Source organism: Microcebus murinus, chromosome 4, assembly GCF_040939455.1.
Source record: "Microcebus murinus isolate Inina chromosome 4, M.murinus_Inina_mat1.0, whole genome shotgun sequence".
Classification (NCBI taxonomy): Eukaryota; Metazoa; Chordata; class Mammalia; order Primates; family Cheirogaleidae; genus Microcebus; species Microcebus murinus.
Window position 1 is genome coordinate 79,407,396 of NC_134107.1, and position 19,382 is coordinate 79,426,777.

Below are 19,382 nucleotides of genomic sequence, written 5' to 3' on the forward strand. Positions count from 1 at the left end.
TCTGCAAGATAGGTACTAGTTCTTCTTTGTAAGTATGGTAAAATTCAGGTGTGAAGCCATCTGGACCGGGACTTTTCTTTTTAGGGAGATTTTTAATTGCTGTTTCTATTTCAGCTGTTGAGATTGGTCTGTTCAGGGAATCTATTTCTTCCTGGTTGAGCCTAGGGAGGCTGTGTGTTTCTAGAAATTTGTCCATTTCCTCCACATTTTCCAGTTTGTGTGCATAAAGATTTTTGTAGAATTCATAAATTGTATCTTGTATCTCTTTGGGATCAGTTGTGATATCTCCTTTTTCATTCCTGATGGAGCTTATTAGAGATTTCTCTTTTCTGCTTTTCGTTAGCTTAGCCAATGGCGTGTCAATTTTGTTTATTTTTTCAAAGAACCAACTTTTTGTTTTATTAATCTCCTGAATAGCTTTCCTGTTTTCAATTTCGTTTAGTTCTGATTTGATCTTGTTGATTTCACTTCTTCTGCTGGGTTTGGGGTTGGTCTGTTCTTCTTTTTCCAGCTCTTTGAGTCGTTTCATTAGATTGTCTATTTGTGATCTTCTTGCCTTTTGGTTATAGGCATTTATGGAGATAAACTTTCCTCTCAGAACTGCTTTAGCTGTGTCCCAGAGGAGTTGATAACTTGTCTCTCCATTGTCGTTTTCTTCATAGAAGTTTTTTATTTCCGTCTTGATTTCTTCATTTACGAAGTAATCATTTAGTAGGAGGTTGTTTAATTTCCACGTTTTTGTGTAGAAATGTGAGTTTCTGTTAGGGTTGATTTCTAGTTTTATTCCACTGTGATCTGAGAAAGTACATGGTATGATTTCTATTTTTTTAAATTTCTTGAGATTTTCTTTGTGTCCTAGGATATGGTCAATCTTAGAGAATGTCCCGTGAGCTGATGAGAAGAACGTATATTCAGTGGAATTTGGGTAGAATGTTCTGTAGATGTCTGTCAGACCCAATTGTTCTAGAGTTTTGTTTAAGTCCATTATTTCTTTATTAATTTTCTGTTTGGAGGATCTGTCTCGTGCCGTCAGTGGGGTGTTGAAATCTCCGGCGATTATGGAGTTGCTATTAATCCATTTGCTTAGCTCCAGTAAGGTTTGCTTTATGAATCTGGGTGCACCTAAGTTGGGTGCATATATATTTAAAATTGTTATCTCCTCTTGTTGGACTGTGCCCTTCACCATTATATAATGACCCTCTTTGTCTTTTACTACTTTTGTTGGTTTAAAAACTAAATCATCTGAAAGTAGAACTGCCACACCAGCCTTCTTTTGGTTTCTATTTGCTTGGAATATTGATCTCCACCCTTTTATTTTTAGTCTATGTGCATCCTTGCAGGTTAAATGTGTTTCCTGAAGACAGCATATACTTGGCCTGTATTTTCTTATCCATTCAGCCAGCCTATGTCTCTTGAGTGGAGAGTTTAAGCCATTCACATTTATTGAGAGAACTGATAGGTAAGGTAGATTACTGATCATTCTGTTGGGTTGGATGTTGTTGCTATGTTTTCTGTCTTGAGCCATTGTAATATCTGGCCTTTAATATCTTTGGGTTTTGGTTGTTTTTATATCCGTGGATTATTATTATGATGTTCCGTGCGTAACGCTGTTTTAAGTACTTCTTGTAGGGCTGGTCTTGTCTTGGTGAATTCTCTGAGCCTTTGCTTGTCTGAGAATGTTTTTATTTCTCCTTCATATATGAAGCTTAGTTTTGCAGGGAATAATATTCTAGGCTGGGCATTGTTTTGTTTCAAAAGAGTGAGAATGGGGCCCCAGTCTCTCCTTGCTTGTAAAGTCTCATTAGAGAAGTCTGATGTTATTCGAATTGGCTTTCCCTTGTATGTCACTTGCTTCTTTTGTCTTACAGCTCTTAGAAGGGCCTCTTTAGTTGATACTTTGGTCAGTCTGATGACTGCATGACGTGACGTCTTCCTGTTTGCATTGAATCTCCCAGGGGTCCTCTGGGCTTCTTGAACTTGTATATCGAGATTTTGAGCAAGGCCTGGGAAATTTTCCTCTATTATATCTTCAAAAAGCTTGTCCAGCCCTTGAGTGTTGTCTTCCTCCCCTTCGGCTAAACCTATGACCCTCACGTTAGGTTTTTTCACATAATCCCACAGCTCTTGTAGGCTTTGGTCTTTTCTCTTGTTTCTCTGCTGTATTTCTGTGACTGATTTATTTAATTGGGAGGTGTTATCTTCAAGCTCTGAGATTCTTTCTTCTGCTTGATCTACCCTGTTCTTGAGACTTTCCACAGTATTTTGTAGTTCTCTGAGTTGATTCTTCATCTCCAGGACTTCGGTTAAAGTTTTCTTCACTGTGTCAATCTCTTTGTTGAACCTTTGTTCCATTTCTTGGAGGTTTTTTGTGTTTTCTTGGTGTTGGTTATTGAGTTGTTGTTGCAGCTGGGTGAGTGTTCTTATGATCCACATACGAAATTCCTTTTCTGTCATATTGGTTGCCTGATTTTGGTCGGTGTCCGTTTCTAGGGGGCTGGTGCTCCTCCTTGGGGGTGTGTTTTCCGTTTGGTTCTTCATATTTCCTGAGTTCTTTCGCTGACTTCTTCCCATGTCGATCAGTTGTTGTTTCTTTCCTTAGGTTATTGTTTGGGTATTCACACACCTTGTTTAGTTTCTGAGGCGTTAGGTGGTGCCTGTGGGTGAAATTGGACCACTCCCTGTATATTGAGTCAGTGGATGCCGTGGAAAGGCTGTGCAAGATGCCGCCCCTGTCAGTAGGTGGCGTTTGCTTGGAGGAACAGGCTATGGTGTTGATTTTGAGTCCTGTTATCAGCTCTCGTTCTGGGCGGAGCTGGGTTGGGTAAGCCTGCCCTCAGGCCGTTAGCAGGGGTCAAAGTTCTGTTCTCAGCTTACAGGGAAAGCTGTCAGGGCGGGGCTGGAATGGTCCCGCTCAGCCAGAAAGTCTGGAGGTGGGGGTGGGGCTGTCTGAGACCCGCAGTCTGCAGCAGGCCTCGCTTCTTTCCACCCTCCCCAACTCTGCAGCTACTCCTGGGCCTCTGCCAGCAGGCCAGACCACAAGCCACCAGGCCTCCCCGGACTGTGGTGCCGGCGGGGAGGTTCCCTGCACAGGAACGCCACCTGGGTTGGGCCCACGGCCTCCTCCTGGGAGGAGGGTTGCCCTCTAGGACGCCGATCCGCCCCTGGAGGCACACAGCCCTCAGTAGGCTGTTCGTGTATAATCCTTCTGTGCCCGGGGCAATGCTAGCCCTCGGTGCAGGGGATCTGGTCTGCAGGTCCGACCTCTGGGTCCCAGAGTTCAAACTGTATTCCCACCAGGGAGAGGATTTCCGGTCCTAATTCACCCACAGGGAGCCCAAGCTGGATCTATGTCTCTCAGCCTCTGAGTCGGCAACGTTTTCCTGGGAACACGGTGCCAGCAGCACCTGGGAGGGCGGGCGGGGTCCCAAAGGGGAAGGTCCCGTTCCCTGGAGGTGCCTCCGGCTGGTGGCTGTATTGTCTCTCTGGGCAGCCGCGGGTAGGGTCGGCGGAGGGGAGGAGGAGGCAATATGGCGCCTGCCGCGCGGCTCGGGTCTGTGCACACGGAGGTGCCCGGAGGAAGTTGGGAACCTGGTGCCACGTCTGCTACAGGCTCACCGTTGGCAAGCGGCGGCGGTCTCTGGGCTGATGTCCGCAGGTCTCTCCACCCACTGGGGAGCCCGCCAGCAGTCCCGAATGCAGGGGAGGGGAAACAGCAATTCCACCTACCCTTGCCGCTGGTCTCCGGGCTGCTCCGGTGGTCTCAGCCTCCAGTTCTCCTCCGCAGCCTCCTCCCGTGGAGTCTCCCGGGGTCTCAGGTACCCCTCCTTCCGGCCCTTGTCCGCTGTATGCTCGTCTTCTTGCTTCTTTCCTCTAGTTTCTGCTAGAATTGGTCTTTTCTGTAGAGACCCTCTGTCTGGCGGTGTTATTCGTCCGCCATCTTGCTCCGCCCATCTGCCATTCTGTTTTTATTTTCATATCTTTGTTTATATTATACCCTCTGAATAAAACACACTGATCTCTATCTGTCCAAATGCAACTCAGCCAATCTGGCCCAAGTCACACCTACAATAAAGCCTTTTCAGATCATTTTAGTTTATAAAAGACTCTTTTCTTCTTATAGAAATTTTTTGGCTCTTGTTTTTCCTTTCTTTTGTTTTGTATATGAAGAAAAGCTATATGTTATAACTGAAACAATAAGAAGGCAAATTTTTAAGTCCTGGTAGTTTTGCTCATTGTTGTCAAGCTAGTGCCTTGGGTAAGTCACTGACCTTGACTGACCTTTTTGAAACTATTTTGTCATCATAATGGGAATGATAATAATACATTTCTGTGTTTGTAGATTTATTTGTAAGTGATGGAATATTCTTTTGTGGATTATAAGATGCTACACAAATCTAAAGATATATTAATATTCGTTCTAATATATATATATAATCATTTTATCTATTGTGACTCAGTTCATCAAGGATCCTCACCTTCTGGACTTCAATATGAACATTTTATATATGAAGGCTAGACTAATTCATTATCTCCCCATGAATATTCAACTATTCTGCGGAATCTTATTCTCATAAGGTACTCGGAAAATTAAAAATTCCCTAGTGTAATAATTTTGACAAATACTGCCCTATGTATTTATTAAATACATTATTGTATTTCCCAGGGAACACTAAAAATTAAAATCATGAGATGCAGGAGACCATTTAACTTTGTTTAAATTGATAGCTTTTTAAATTTTTATTTATATGTATTCAAAAAAATATAAATATATTAATCTTATTTGAGCCTAATAACTATTAATGTCTTTGGACAATCATTCTGTAAATATTAAAATAGATGATCTTGAAGGTCATTCTCAGATCTACATTTTGAAATTTCTGGTTTTCTTTCAGTCATACCTCTTTAGTATCTGACAGAGTACAAAATATATTAATAAGTAAAGGATGTGAGTAGTCTGTTAAACGTGAGAGTCCAGAATATTTAGCTGGAAGGTATGAAATCCCAGACATAAATTCAGTCTTTCAATTCAGGATTATGTCTTTGCTTATTTATTAGGCAAGGGTCTCTCTCAAGGACATGTCTTTAAGGTAGCTAAGTTCTGACAACTTGGGTGAGGTTATCTCAACAAAATTAGAAAGAGATGTACACATCTGAGGGGTACTTGGTCTCTTCCACAGTGACATTATGACATTGCATTGTCATTAAAGAATAAGTATCTACTTTCTTTTTATTAATAGTAAGAGGAGCAACATATTAAGTGGATCAATTAGGGTGTTTGGGGCTGCAAGTAGTAAAAAGTCTGACATGTTTGCTAACAATATAGAAATTTAACTACCTCACACAATTATAATTCCACGGGTAAGTTACATTTAAGAATTGGTTGACCCTGTGAGTCAATAGTAGCATCAAAAAGTCATATGGTGCCTGGTGGTCTCTTCTGACACCTTCAGTGGGTTTGTTTTGTAATAATATTAGTTTTCTTTAGAGTCACAAATTGACTTGGGAAATAGGCTCATTTATTCTTATCCAGAAAGATAATGGATTCTCTTTGTTTCCATTCAAATGAGACTTTCCTCTCTCCTTGTTTATGTTGGTCCATCATATGAGTGGAATGAATAATGGATTAATCCCAACAGGTAATGAATAAATTTCGTATTATTCAGCACATAGTATAATTTCTGACAATTATTAGGTAATAAGCAACATTTGTTGAAAGATTAATGGATACTCAGTAAATGTTTATTAATTTTAATTAACTTACCTTAGAGGACTTATTTTACTTTTGAAAAATTTTGTACATTATTTCTTTTTATTTTAAGAGAAATCTTTTATATCTTTTAATTAGTCCTCATTTTTCAATATCATCATAATGTCCTAGGCTCATTTGTCAATATTTTTAGTAATTCTCTGCCAAACTGCATTGGGATAAAGAAGGTGATGTTACACTTATGCCTAGCATTTGGGAGGGTCATTCCATGTCAAGTCTCTCAGCAAATGCCTTTGCTAATAGGATGCAACTCTGAATGATGGAGTTAGACCGAGACGTCTGCTTGCTGCTTGTATTATTAGGGAACGAATTATAAAAATGTACTCACTGAATTTTGTAATATCTTATGGATGCCATGCACATGCCCCAAACTCAACCATTTTCAAAACTATACTCATCTCTTCAAAATAACTAGATTTTCCTGTAGCATTTCATGCATAAAATACATTTGGATGATCCCATATCCATCCATTTTTTTCAGACCAAAAATATATGTCATAGTCAACTCCTCACTATTGCTAATCATTGCTAATTTAGTCTATCCTCCATCCATTCATTCAACAAACATCTTTGCACAGTGCCTGACATATTATCCTAGGCAATGAGTGCATAAACCTGGTCTTTATGAAGATAAAATCTAGCTTGGAAGACAAAACATGAACAAGTATTGATAAGTATGAGGTATAATCTACATTTAATTAAGTGCATAGATCTTAACTATAAAATTCAATACGTTCTGCCAAAAGTATACATTCATGGAGGTCACATTGTGATCAAGTTATAACGTCATTTTTACCCGATAAGCCCCTTTGTATCCTTTATTGACAAATTTATACCTCTACTCTCTGCAGAGGCAACTACTCTTCTAATTTCTAGCATGTATGTTAATTTTTCCTGTTCTTAAGCTTCATATACATGGAATTATATAGTATGTACACTTTTATGTCAGCTTTTTTTGATATTGTCAATATTTTTAATTGTATTCATCATGGTTGGTTTGAAATGGCATAAAATTGTGATTTCAGTGTTTACTTCTCTGATGACCAATGGCATTCATGACCTTTTTTATGTGCTGGTTCCTATATTTTCTTTTGTTAGGTGATTTCTTAAATGTTTGAACATTTTTAGGGGACAGGCATTTATCTTTATTGCGTGTTAGGGCATGTTTTCTGGATATAAGTTATTTGCCAAATATATGTCAGATTTTCAGGGGGGAGTTTTGTTACCCTAAACTTGATATTTTTAATGAAGATATTTCATTGTTAGGCTGTTGCATATATACTAAGCTTAATATATGGTTTTAGTCAAATATAACTTTATAGGATCTTGTATTTTAAATTAAATACAGAAATTAGTAGCTAATTGGGCAAACAAATATCAAATTAGGTTAAAATGCCATTCATTAATTTATGTAGATCTCCTAAATATATAACAGCTCACTATACACACACACACACACACACACACACATATTAAAGAAAACTCCTTTTTGATAATGGAAAAATAAACTACATTTTGGAGACATTTTCTATTTTGTACATCCATAGAAAATGCCTATATTTCCTTATTACAGAGAGCTATACATGTCATTTTATGTTTACTTATGAACACCTGGAAAAATGAATCTTTATAGCAAGTTTTTGACATGACATTAATTATAATTTGCCTAATAACATAGCTGCATTTTATTTATATCTTAGATTTCATTTGCTTTTGTTGTTGTTGTGATCATTTTTACTTTCATGGCAAATCTTGAATTTTAAAAGTTTCTAAATTACAATTTCCAATTGTAAACTTTATAGTTGGTTGATGTCTTCTTACAAACTAATTATACTGCTTAGAAAATTGGTTAAGCCTTAAAAACTGACTAAATGTATTATGGTTTCTAGAAAAAAAAAACCACAGTAATATATCTAAAGGGATGAGAGAATCATTAAAGCACTATTTCACAAAGGAGAAAAAAAGAAGAGAAAGAAAGAAAATGAAAACAAAGCAATACTATAAAAAACTTTTACATGTATTATCTTTTTTTTTTCTTTTACAGATCTACCCCTTACAAATATGAGGTTTCAAAACATAAATTTAGTGCTCCATGCTTTGGTATAGCGAAGGCAATAGTAAGATCAAAATCAGAAATCTGGGATGGGCCGGGTGTGGTGGCTCACGCCTATAATCCTAACATTCTGGAAGGTGGAGGCGGGAGGATTGCTCAAGGTCAGGAGTTCAAGACCAGCCTGAGCAAGAGTGAGACCCTGTCTCTACTAAAAATAGAAAGAAATTAGCTGGACAACTAAAAATATATAGAAAAAAAATTAGCGGGGCATGGTGGCACATGCCTGTAGTCCAAGCTACTCGGGAGGCTGAGGCAGAAGGATTTGCTTGAGCCCAAGAGCTTGAGGTTGCTGTGAGATAGGCTGACATCACGGCACTCTAGCCCAGGCAATGGAGCAAGACTCTGTCTCAGAAAAATTAAAAAAAGAAAGAAAGAAATATGGGATGTATCTGTCCTTGGTATTAATCATTGTATGATAATGAACAATGTATATAACTTCAAGGTGTATTGATTTCTGTGCTCTAAATTAGGAGGTAAGGTTACCTTTGTATTCTATTAACAAGAGAAATTTAAATGCTGTGTAATCTTGTCATTCACTCCCTTATAGGTAAATAAGATCATATTCTCATAAATGCTATTGAGCTGGTACTCAAACATACAGGATTTCAAAGAATGGTTGTTACTGGAAACAGTGTGGCTAGTGCTATAAGCATCAAAAGACTCTGCACACTAGGTTACCAAGTGGTACTATTTAGATTTATTTCAAATTATGTGCATTAATAAAGATATTATTGGTCTTATTCCATCACTTGAATTCTGTATAGGTATGAGATAATTCTTGCGGGCATTACATAGTGGTGACAATAAAGCGATTACCCTCCCCCCTTATTTTCCCCTAGATCTTAACAAATGAATGAAGTAAGAGTTCTCTTTTCTAGTTTGATATAACTTGTAGGATTGGATTGTCAAATCAGCCTCACACGTATCAGAGCACATACCCAGTGACAAGCTTTATAAAATAATTTTAAGTGTACAGAAATAAGAAGCTCAGAAGAAGCAGAAATATGCCTGTGACATTGAGGGTGGCTCTCCAGGTTCTTTCTCATGTCAGGCATCTACCCCTGGCCCAGATGGATGAGGACTCTTGGTCAGGTTTGCAAATATTCACATGGTGGAAAGCATTTAACTTATAAAATATATTTCCACTTTTTATTCCAGGGAATCATACAGCTTCAGTGACATTCTCCAGAGAGCCATGCCTCATACACCCTAGAGAATCCTTATCCAGGACATCTAATGAGGACATTTCAGAATTGAGGTCTCTCCTCCCTTTGTATGCAGAAGTCTATGGGAAAAGATTACACATGGTTCCCTGCCTTGTTTTCTTGTCCTCAGGGCTGTCTTTTAGGGAAAGAGCATGAATGAACAGCAGACCTGCTGCTTTAACTCATTCCTCCCTCAATTACACTGTAAAATAAGTACACAGTTGATCTGAGAAGACATAAAGACACCACAAAAGGAATGTTTTCTAAGAAGAGCAAGATTAAACTCAAGTTATTACATAGCTTGTAAAAGAAAAACTAAGTTAATCAAAGTGATGTTAGTAAGAAATGGAGGCTAGAACATCGACAGCTCGTAATACCACTGTGATAGAGAATTCTGACAGAAAGTTCATCCTACTGAGAAGATTGGCTGTTAGAATCTCTAAGCCTGAGGAAACCTTGAAACATTCGAATTATAAATCTCCATTTCCATTTGTGGTGAGTTCTTTTTCCATTTAAAAAGATATTTTTTTCTAAATTCATTTTCCATGTGGCTTGCCTATAGAGAAAACTGTTCAGATTTATTTGAATATCTTGTACCCTTGATAGTGCTATTTCTCGCTTTAAATTAATATATTGTGTTTGTGAACTCTCTCTACATAAATAAGCATCATTACATTCCAGAGGATTTGACTGACTAATCAAATTTGGTGAAATTGCCAAGGCAATAACATATTAAAGATGCTTCTTGATAGACAACTGACCATGCTGGTACTACATTAATATTACCTCCTTTTCATTAATGGATCTTCCTACCTCTGTATTATTTGTTAATTTCCTTTCTTCACTAATATTAATACATTCATTTGATTCACAAAGTTAAGATTCAAGAGTTGCCCGAGTTCTTGAGGTCCTGCTCACTATGTGTAAGATTCCCCAGCTCAAGTTCCTCGATGAAAATTAAATATTTTGCATTTTGTTTGAATGCTTTCAGTGTTGATATTTTCATAATCTCATAGGGAAAAGCAGTATACCAAACACAAATATTTCTTAGAGTCACCCTGTAATCCTAGACCCTGTAGATTGCTTTAAAATTCCTTCTTTCATTCATTATGTACATATTTATTTATATCCTATTCTGTGGTAAACAATACAGAAATAAAACCCACCCTCAAACGCTATAGCCTGGTGGGGATCCCCACCACATATACAACGTATAGCATATTAAAACGCTAGGACATTAGAATACACTGCACTGGTCACTGTGAAAGTGCATGGGAGTGGCATCTAACATAGCTTGGAGGTATAGAGAAAGTTTAATAGAGTAGATGATGAATTAGCTGAGAAAAAAAAGCCAGTATGTTCCCCTTCAGGCTTATGACTTTAAATAGCATTATTTGGATGGTTCTACAATTTAGATCTCCAGACCAGACCTCTGCCCTAACTTTCATTTATCAATTGTGAATACAGAGCCAATGGATATCTAATAGTCATCTCAAACTTATTTTGCTCAAAACTAGGTTCATACTACTCTATACATATGATATTCTATTGCAATTTTCCCTATGTTAGAAGTGACAACTTCATTCCTTCAGGAACTTAGGATGAAAACCTGAAAACATCTTTTATGCCTCTTTTTCTCTCACAAACTCCTCCATAGATAATCTTCCATTAAATTTTGCTGGTTCTACCTTCAAAATTTATCTAGAATTTGACCTCTTTTATACCGCTTTGTATTAACTGAGACCTTCATGTGGCACAATTCCAGCGGCATCATTCATATTATATTCTAGATGACAAAGTCACTACCATAACCCTAATCTGAGCTAATATCATGTTTGGAAACTATTACTAAAAAAAATAAAAAATAAAAACACCATAACTGGTATCTTGCTGTCTTTGTTATCCTGCTACAAAATATTCTTAATGATAAATAAGATCAATTATTTTAAAATATAATTTTCATGGCTTCACTTTCATAATGAATATTTTCTAATGTTTTTCTCATTTCAACCAGAAAAATCTCTGAGTCCTTATAAGAACACAAAAAGCTCTATGTGATTTTTGTCAACATTTCTTAAATTCATCAACTATTTATTTTCCTTTGAGCTCTGTACTACACCACTGCACTATATACAATTTACCTAAAATATAATATTTGGTGGTTTTGGTATATTCTCCAATGTTGCACAACCATCACCACAATCAATTTTAGCAGCTTTTCACTATTCCAAAAAGAAACTATGTACCTTTTTGTGGCCATTTCTCACTTCTCCCTAATTATCCCCAGCACCATCAACAACCCTGTCCCTAGGAAATCACTGATTTGCATGTCGTCTCTATAGACATGAATATTCTGAATCTTTTATATAAATAGAATCATACAATACGTGGCCTTTTATGACTCCTTTTTTTCACTTAGCATAATAATTTCAAGGTTAATCCATGTTGCAGAATATAAGAGACTTTGATACTTATTATTAACAAATCACATTTTACTTTATGTATATACCATATTGCATTTAGCCATTCTTTAGTTGATAAACATTTGAGTGCCCACTTTTAGCTATATAAATAGCAAGTATGCAATAAACATTTGTATACAAGTTTTTGTGTGATCATATGTCCTCATTTCTCTTAGGAAGAGAATGGAATTGCTAGAATATACAGTAACATTATGTTTAACATTTTGAGGAATTGCAGACTGTTTTCCAAAATAAATGCTCCTCAATAAAATACTAGCAAACTGAATTCAACAGCACATCAAAAAATTAAAGCACCATGGCCAAGTGTGATTCATCCTAGGGATGCAAGGATGGTTCAACAAATGTAAATAAATAAATGTGATTCACCACAAAAACAGAAGCAAAAACAAAGACCATATAATCATCTCAATAGATGCAGAAAAATTATTTGACAAAATCCAGCACCTTTTAATGATAAAAACCCTCAACAAACTAGGCATAGAAGGGACATAGCTCAAATTATAAAAGCCATGTATAACAAACGTGCAACCAACATCATACCGAATGGGAAAAAGTTGAAAGCATTCCTTCTAAGAATTGGAACAAGACAAGGGTGCCCACTATAACTATTGCTAATCAACATATTTAATATTACTGGAAGTCCTAGCCAGAACAATGAGACAAGAAAAAGAAATAAAAGGTATACAAATTGGGAAAAAGGAGGTCAGGTCAAGCTATACCTTTTTGCTAATGATAGGATCTTCTATATAGAAAATCCCAAAGATTCCACCAAGAGATTGCTAGAATTGATAAATAAATTGAGCAAAGTCTCAGGTTACAAAATCAATGTACACAAATCAATAACATTTTTCTATATGTATTTCAGTCAAGCTGAGAGTAAAATCAAAGACTCAATACTATTTGCCATAGCTACAATGAAAATAAAATACTTAGGAATATACTTAACCAAGGAGGTAAAAGAACTCTACAAGGAGAACAATGAAACACTGAGAAAAGAAATAGCAGATAACAAAAAAAGACGGAAAAACATAACAAGCTCAAAGATTGGTAAAATCAACATTGTTAAAATGTCCATACTGCCCAAGATGACTTGCAGATTCAATGCAATCCCCATCAAAACACCAATGTGATATTTCACAGATCTTGAAAAAATAATTCCATACTTCATTTGAAACCAAAAAGAGCCAAATAGCCAAAGCAATCTTAAGTAAAAAGAACAAATCTGAAGGCATCACATTACTAGACTTTAAACTATATCATAAGCCTATAGTTACCAAAATAGCATGGTATTAATACAAAAATAGAGACACAGACCAATGGAAAAAATCCCAGACAACCCAGATATAAAACCATCTACCTACAACCAACTGATCTTAGACAAAGCAGACAATAACTAGAGAAAAGAAGCCCTAAACAGTAAATGGTACTGAGAAAATTGGCTAGCCAAATGCAAAAGAATGAGATAGGACTCATTTCTTATCACTAACAAAAATGAATTCAACTTCTACTTATGTGGTGAATTACATTTATAGATTTGTGTATGTTGAACCATCCCTGCATTTCTGGGATGAAGCTGATTTGGTTGTGATCCTCTCAATAGAAAAAGCATTTGAAAAAATTCAGCACACTTTTATGATAGAAATGTCTAACAAGGCTGGGTGCGGTGGCTCACACCTGTAATCCTAGCACTCTGGGAGGCAGAGGTGGGCGGATTGCTCAAGGTCAGGAGTTCAAAACCAGCCTGAGCAAGAGCGAGACCCCGTCTCTACTATAAATAGAAAGAAATTAATTGGCTAACTAATATATACAGAAAAAATTAGCCGGGCATGGTGGCACATGCCTGTAGTTCCAGCTACTTGGGAGGCTGAGGCAGCAAGATTGCTTGAGCCCAGGAGTTTGAGGTTGCTGTGAGCGAGGCTGATGCCACGGCACTCACTCTAGCCTGGGCAACAAAGTGAGACTCTGTCTCAAAAAAAAAAAAAAAAAAAGAAAGAAATGTCTAACAAAATCAGCATAGACAGGACTTACTTCAAAATGGTAAAAGCCATATATGTGAAACCCACAGCCAACATCATACTAAATGGACAAAAATATTAAAGTATTGCCACTTAGAACTGGAACCAGACAAGGTTGCTCTCTGTCACGGCTTCTGTTCAACATAGTGCTGGAAGTCCTAGCCAGAGCAATCAGACAAGAGAAGGAAATCAAGAACAGCCAAATGGGGACAGGAGAGATCAAACAATCACTCTTAGCTCATGATGTGATCTTATATCTAGAGAACCCTGAAGAGTCTGCCAGGAGACTAGGAGAATTCATAGATTCAATAAAGTATCAGGTTATAAAATTAATGTACACAAATCAATAGCATTCATATATGTCAACAACAGTAAAAACTGAGAACCAAATAAAAGACTCAATACCTTTCACAATGGCAACAAAGAAAATAAAATATCTACAAATATATTTAACTAAGGAGAGGTGAGAGACCTCTACAGGAGAATTAGGTAAACACAGCAGAAGGAAATAGCAGAGGAAGGAAACAGATGGAAAACCATACCATGTTCATGGATTGGCAGAATCAACATTGCTAAAATGTCTATACACTTGATCTACAGATTCAATGCAAACCCTATTAAAATATCAACATCACTTTTCACTTATGTAGAAAAAATAATTCTTCACTTCATGTGGAACCAGAGAAGACCCTGTAAAGCGAAAGCAACCTTAAGCAAAAAGAACAAATCAGTGGGCATTTACCAGACTTCAAGATATACTACAAGGCTATAGTAAACCAAACACCATGTTATTGGCACAAGACTATAGACATAGACCAATGGAACAGGACTGAGAACCCAAATATAAAATCATTCTCATATAGCCATCTGATCTTTGACAAAGCAGACAGAAATATACACTGAGAAAAAGATCCCTATTCAATAAATGGTGCTTGAAAAATTGGATAGCCATATGTAGAAGATTGAAACAAGATCCATATCTCTCACCACTCACCAAAATCAATTCAAAATGGATTATAGTCTTAAACCTAAAGCATGAAACTATAAGAATTCTAGAAGAAAATGTTGGAAAAATTCTTGTAGACATTGGCCTTGGCAAAGAATTTATGAAGAAGACTTCCAAAACAATCACAGCAACAACAAAAATTTTAAAAAATGGGATATGATAAAATTAAAAAGCTTCTGCATAGCCAAGGAAACTATCATTAGAGTGAATAGACAGTCTATAGAATAGAAGAAAAGATTTGCAGGCTACACGTTTGATAAAGGGCTGATAACTAAAATCTATATAAAACTCAGAAAAATCAGCAAGAAAAAAAATCAAAAAACCACATTAAAAAGTGGGGAAAAGACATGAACAGAAACTTTTCAAAAGAACATAGACTAATTGACAACAAATTATGAAAAAATACTCAACATTTCTAATCATCAGAAAAATGCAAATCAAAACCACAATGAGGTATCAAGTAACTCCAGTGAGAATGGCTTTTATCAAAAAGTCCCAAAGCAATAAATGTTGGCATGGATATGGAGAGATAGGAACATTCATATATTGCTGGTGGAATTGCAAACAAGTACAACCTCTATGGAAACTAATATGGAGATACCTCAAAGAACTAAAAGTAGAACTATCATTTGATCCAGCAATCCCACTACTGGGTATCTACCCAAAGGAAAAAAAGACATTCTATAAAAAAGATATCTGCATTCTAATATTTATGGCAGCACAATTCACAATTGCAAAGATGTGAAATCAACCCAAGTGCCTATCAATGCATGAGTGGATTAATAAAATGTAGTATATGTATACCATGGAGTACTAAGCCATAAAAAAGATGGTGAACTAATCCCTCTTGTACTATCCTCAATGTAGCTAGAGCCCATTCTTCTAAATGAAGTATCACAAGAAAGGAAACTCAAGCACGACATGTACTCACCAATAAATTTGTACTCATTGACCAAAACTTATGTGCATATATGTAAGTAACATTTATCAGGTGTCAGGCAGGCGGGAGGGGGGAGGAAGAGATGGTAAACTCACACCAAACTGGGGTGGTGCATGCTGTCTGGGGAATGGGCATGCTTGTAGCTCTGACTTGGGCAATGTAAAGACAATTTATATAACCAAAGTGTTTATAATCCCATTATACTCATAATAAAAAATAAAATAAAAAATTGATACAAATGGATAAAAGACTTAAATGTAAGGTAAGAAACCATAAAAATTCTAGAAGAAAACATAGCAAAAACTCTTGTACATATCAGCCTAGGCACAAAATTTATGACAAGGACCCCAAAGGCAATTAAAGCAGCAACAGAAATCAATAAATAGGATTTGATTAAATTGAAAAGCTTCTGCACAGTCAAAGAAATAATCAACAGAGTAAATAGACAACTTACAGAAGGGGAGAAAATATTCTCAAACTATACATAAAGGGCTAATATCCAGATTCTATAAGTAACTCAAAGAAATCAGCAAGAAAAAAACAAAACAACCCCATTAAAATCTGGCAAAAGACATAACAGAAGCTTTTTAAAAGAAGATAAATAAATGGTCAACAAATATATAAAAAAATGCTCAGTGTCACTAATCATCAGGAGGAAAATGCAAATTTAATCCTCAATGTAATATCACCTTACCCCTGTTAGAATGGCTGTTAGAAAGAAAAAATCCAAAAATAAATGGACGCTGGTGTGAATGCAAAGAGAAAGAAATGTTTATACGCTGTTAGTAGGACTGGTAATTAGTACAACTTATAAGGAAAACAGTATGGCGATTTCTCAAAGAACTAAAAGGTATATCATTCATCAAGCAGTCCCACTACTGGGTGTTTACCCAAAGGAAAATAAGCCATTTTATCAAAAAGACAGCTGCCCTTGATTGTTTATTGTAGCTCAATTCACAATTGCAAAGATTTGGAATCAATTCTTTGTGTCATCCATTCATCAGTGGATTAACAAAATGTGGTATATATACACCATGGAATACTACTCAGCTATAAAAAGAAATGAATTAACGTCTTCTGCAGCAATTTGGATGAAACTGGAGACCATTATCCTAAATGAAGTATCTCATGAATGGAAAAAACAAACACCATGTGTGCTCTAATAATTTGAAACTAATTGACGGACACACATGGACACAGGAATAAAAATCATTGGACAACAAGAAGAGGGGAGGAGGAAAGGGTTAAAAACCTACGTAACAGATACAATGAACACTATTCAGGTGATGAGCACACTTATAGCCCTGAATAAAGCATTATAAAACTATCCAGGTAACAAAATCATTTGTATCACCTTAACATTTTGAAATTAAAAAAATATTTTGTATGTCTATATTATATATATATTACTGTATAGAGTTTATAATATATGTCAAAATAGAATTCCATAGTCTCAAAATTATAATGCTTACAAATCATTTCCCTCTCTTGAACATATATAGTTAACATTATACTACTAAAGACTTTCAGAAGTACTGTTGTATATACTTCTGTTTAACTAGTATATTATTTCACTAAACAAATATTTATTTAGCACCTATTCTGCCAGGCATATAAGTAAATAAATTTTTATCAAATACCTGACTATCCATTTATTTAACTTATTTTCCTACATCATTTTGGTAATATTTATATTACATGCTTAAGAGTTTTCAACATTAACGTTTATCTCCCAACATATATTTATGCAATTTTTACAATGTGCCCATTGAATGTTAGGTAAAGGGGAGAATTATAAAATAATTGTTTAAAATGCATCCCGCATTTTAAATGTAGATTAATACCACTTATTGCATTGCATGATGTATAAACATTAAAGAGAAAAAAATTAAATATAACACAAGCTCTTGTTTTAATGGGAGTTGGAAGTTATTAGAAGGTGCAGAGCTGATCAGATCTTTGAAGGATGTAGGTAAAAGAATGACATGAAAAAAAGTATAATTAATAAACTTAAATACTAATAGAGGAAAAAACTAGAGGACATTATTTTCTAAATACCCTTTTATCTAAGTGTCCATTTTTAGCCAGTCTTAGCTTGTTTTATCTCAGATGTAACTACACATAAATAAAGTCTATAAATAAACACTAATCTACTTGGATAATAAAAATGATTAATTATCTAATATTATAAAATGGAAAGTAGAATCATATTTTTAAAGGTAGGGAAAGTAAAAATTTTATTTATTTTAAACACTTAGGTGCTGTGGGATGCAGGTTATTTTGACTATCACACATCACAATCATTAACAAGGGGAAATAGAAATTTTAGAGTAAAGAAACCTTTAGTTACTACTTTGATCAAGTTATCAAATGAACATCAGTTGTAGCAAAACATGCTGATATATACTCTTTGATATAATGTGCAGAGAGGGGTACAGCATTATTTCTGATTTTAATCATGGAGAAATGTAAGACAAACCCTAATTAAGAGATAGTCTACAAACTAATTGGCCAGCACTTTTCAAAATATCAAGGTCATGAAAGACAAAAAAAAAAAAAAAAGACTGAGGATCTTAGAAGATGCTAATGAAATATGGCTATTAATTGCAATGTGGAATATTTGATATGATACTAGACAAGAAAAAAATATTGATGGAACCAGTAGAATATGAACAAGTCTAGTAGTTAATGCTTTTGTGCTAATGTTAATTTTCTAGTTTTGATAAACACAATCATTTAGAGAAGCCAAGTAAAGAATATATAGGAAACCTTTGACTTATATTTGTAATTTTTTGTCAAGGTGAAATTATTTCAAATGAAAACTTAAAATATAGAAATAAAATTAAATATTCAAATAAATGTTTAACCATTTTTCCTTTTATATATTCCAATTTTTCCTTAAACCTATTTATAAGAAATTATTCTTAAAGGATTTACCATCTTATTAAAAAACAGAATGGCAGGCAGAATAATAGTTCCCCAAAGATGTCTACATTCTAATCCTTGGAACCTATAGATATGTAACTTTACATGGCAAAAGAGAATTTACAGATGTGATTGAGGATCTTAAAATAGAAAAATTATCCTAGATTAGCCGGGATAATAATCATAAGAATGCTTAAAAGAGGGACACAGAATATCAGAAGCAGAAAGACTTGTGATGATGAAAGAAGAAATCAGAATGAGATTTGAAGTTACACCACTAGCTTTAAAGTTGAAGGGAGTCCATGAACCAAGGAATATACATAGCCTCCAGAAGCTGCAAAAGGCACGGAAATGCATTCTTCCCTAACGCCTCCAGAAGGAATACATTCTTGGTAACACCTTGATTTTAGAACTTCTTATCTGCATAACTATAAGATTATAAATTTGTATTATTTTAAGTCACTAAATTTGTAGTAATTTGTTACAACAGCAATAGGAATCTAATATAGATGATAATACACCCAACCGTGCTATATCACTGCACACCACTTGTAACAATTTTTCTTAGAATGCATGTCAAATCATTTCTGTTCCCACTGTCTTTGCATGCCTAATTTATGTCAGAATCTCATTAAAGAAGAATTTAAGTGAAATTTTATGCTCATCTCATCAGAGATTTTACTCAATTTACATCAACATCATAATCACTGTTGAAGTCTCAGAGGAAGCCTCCAATACATATTAATAGTACTTCATCATCTGGGGTATAAAGTGAAGCAAAAAAAAAAAATACTCCCCTTTATTAAAACTAATTGAGTCCAGTATAGAAAATAAGACATTAATTTTATTGGTCTATGGGTCAAAATCTCTTAAGTCCCAGAATTAGGCCATTAGATCCTTGCATGAACCTAGGACATGAAAGAATGAA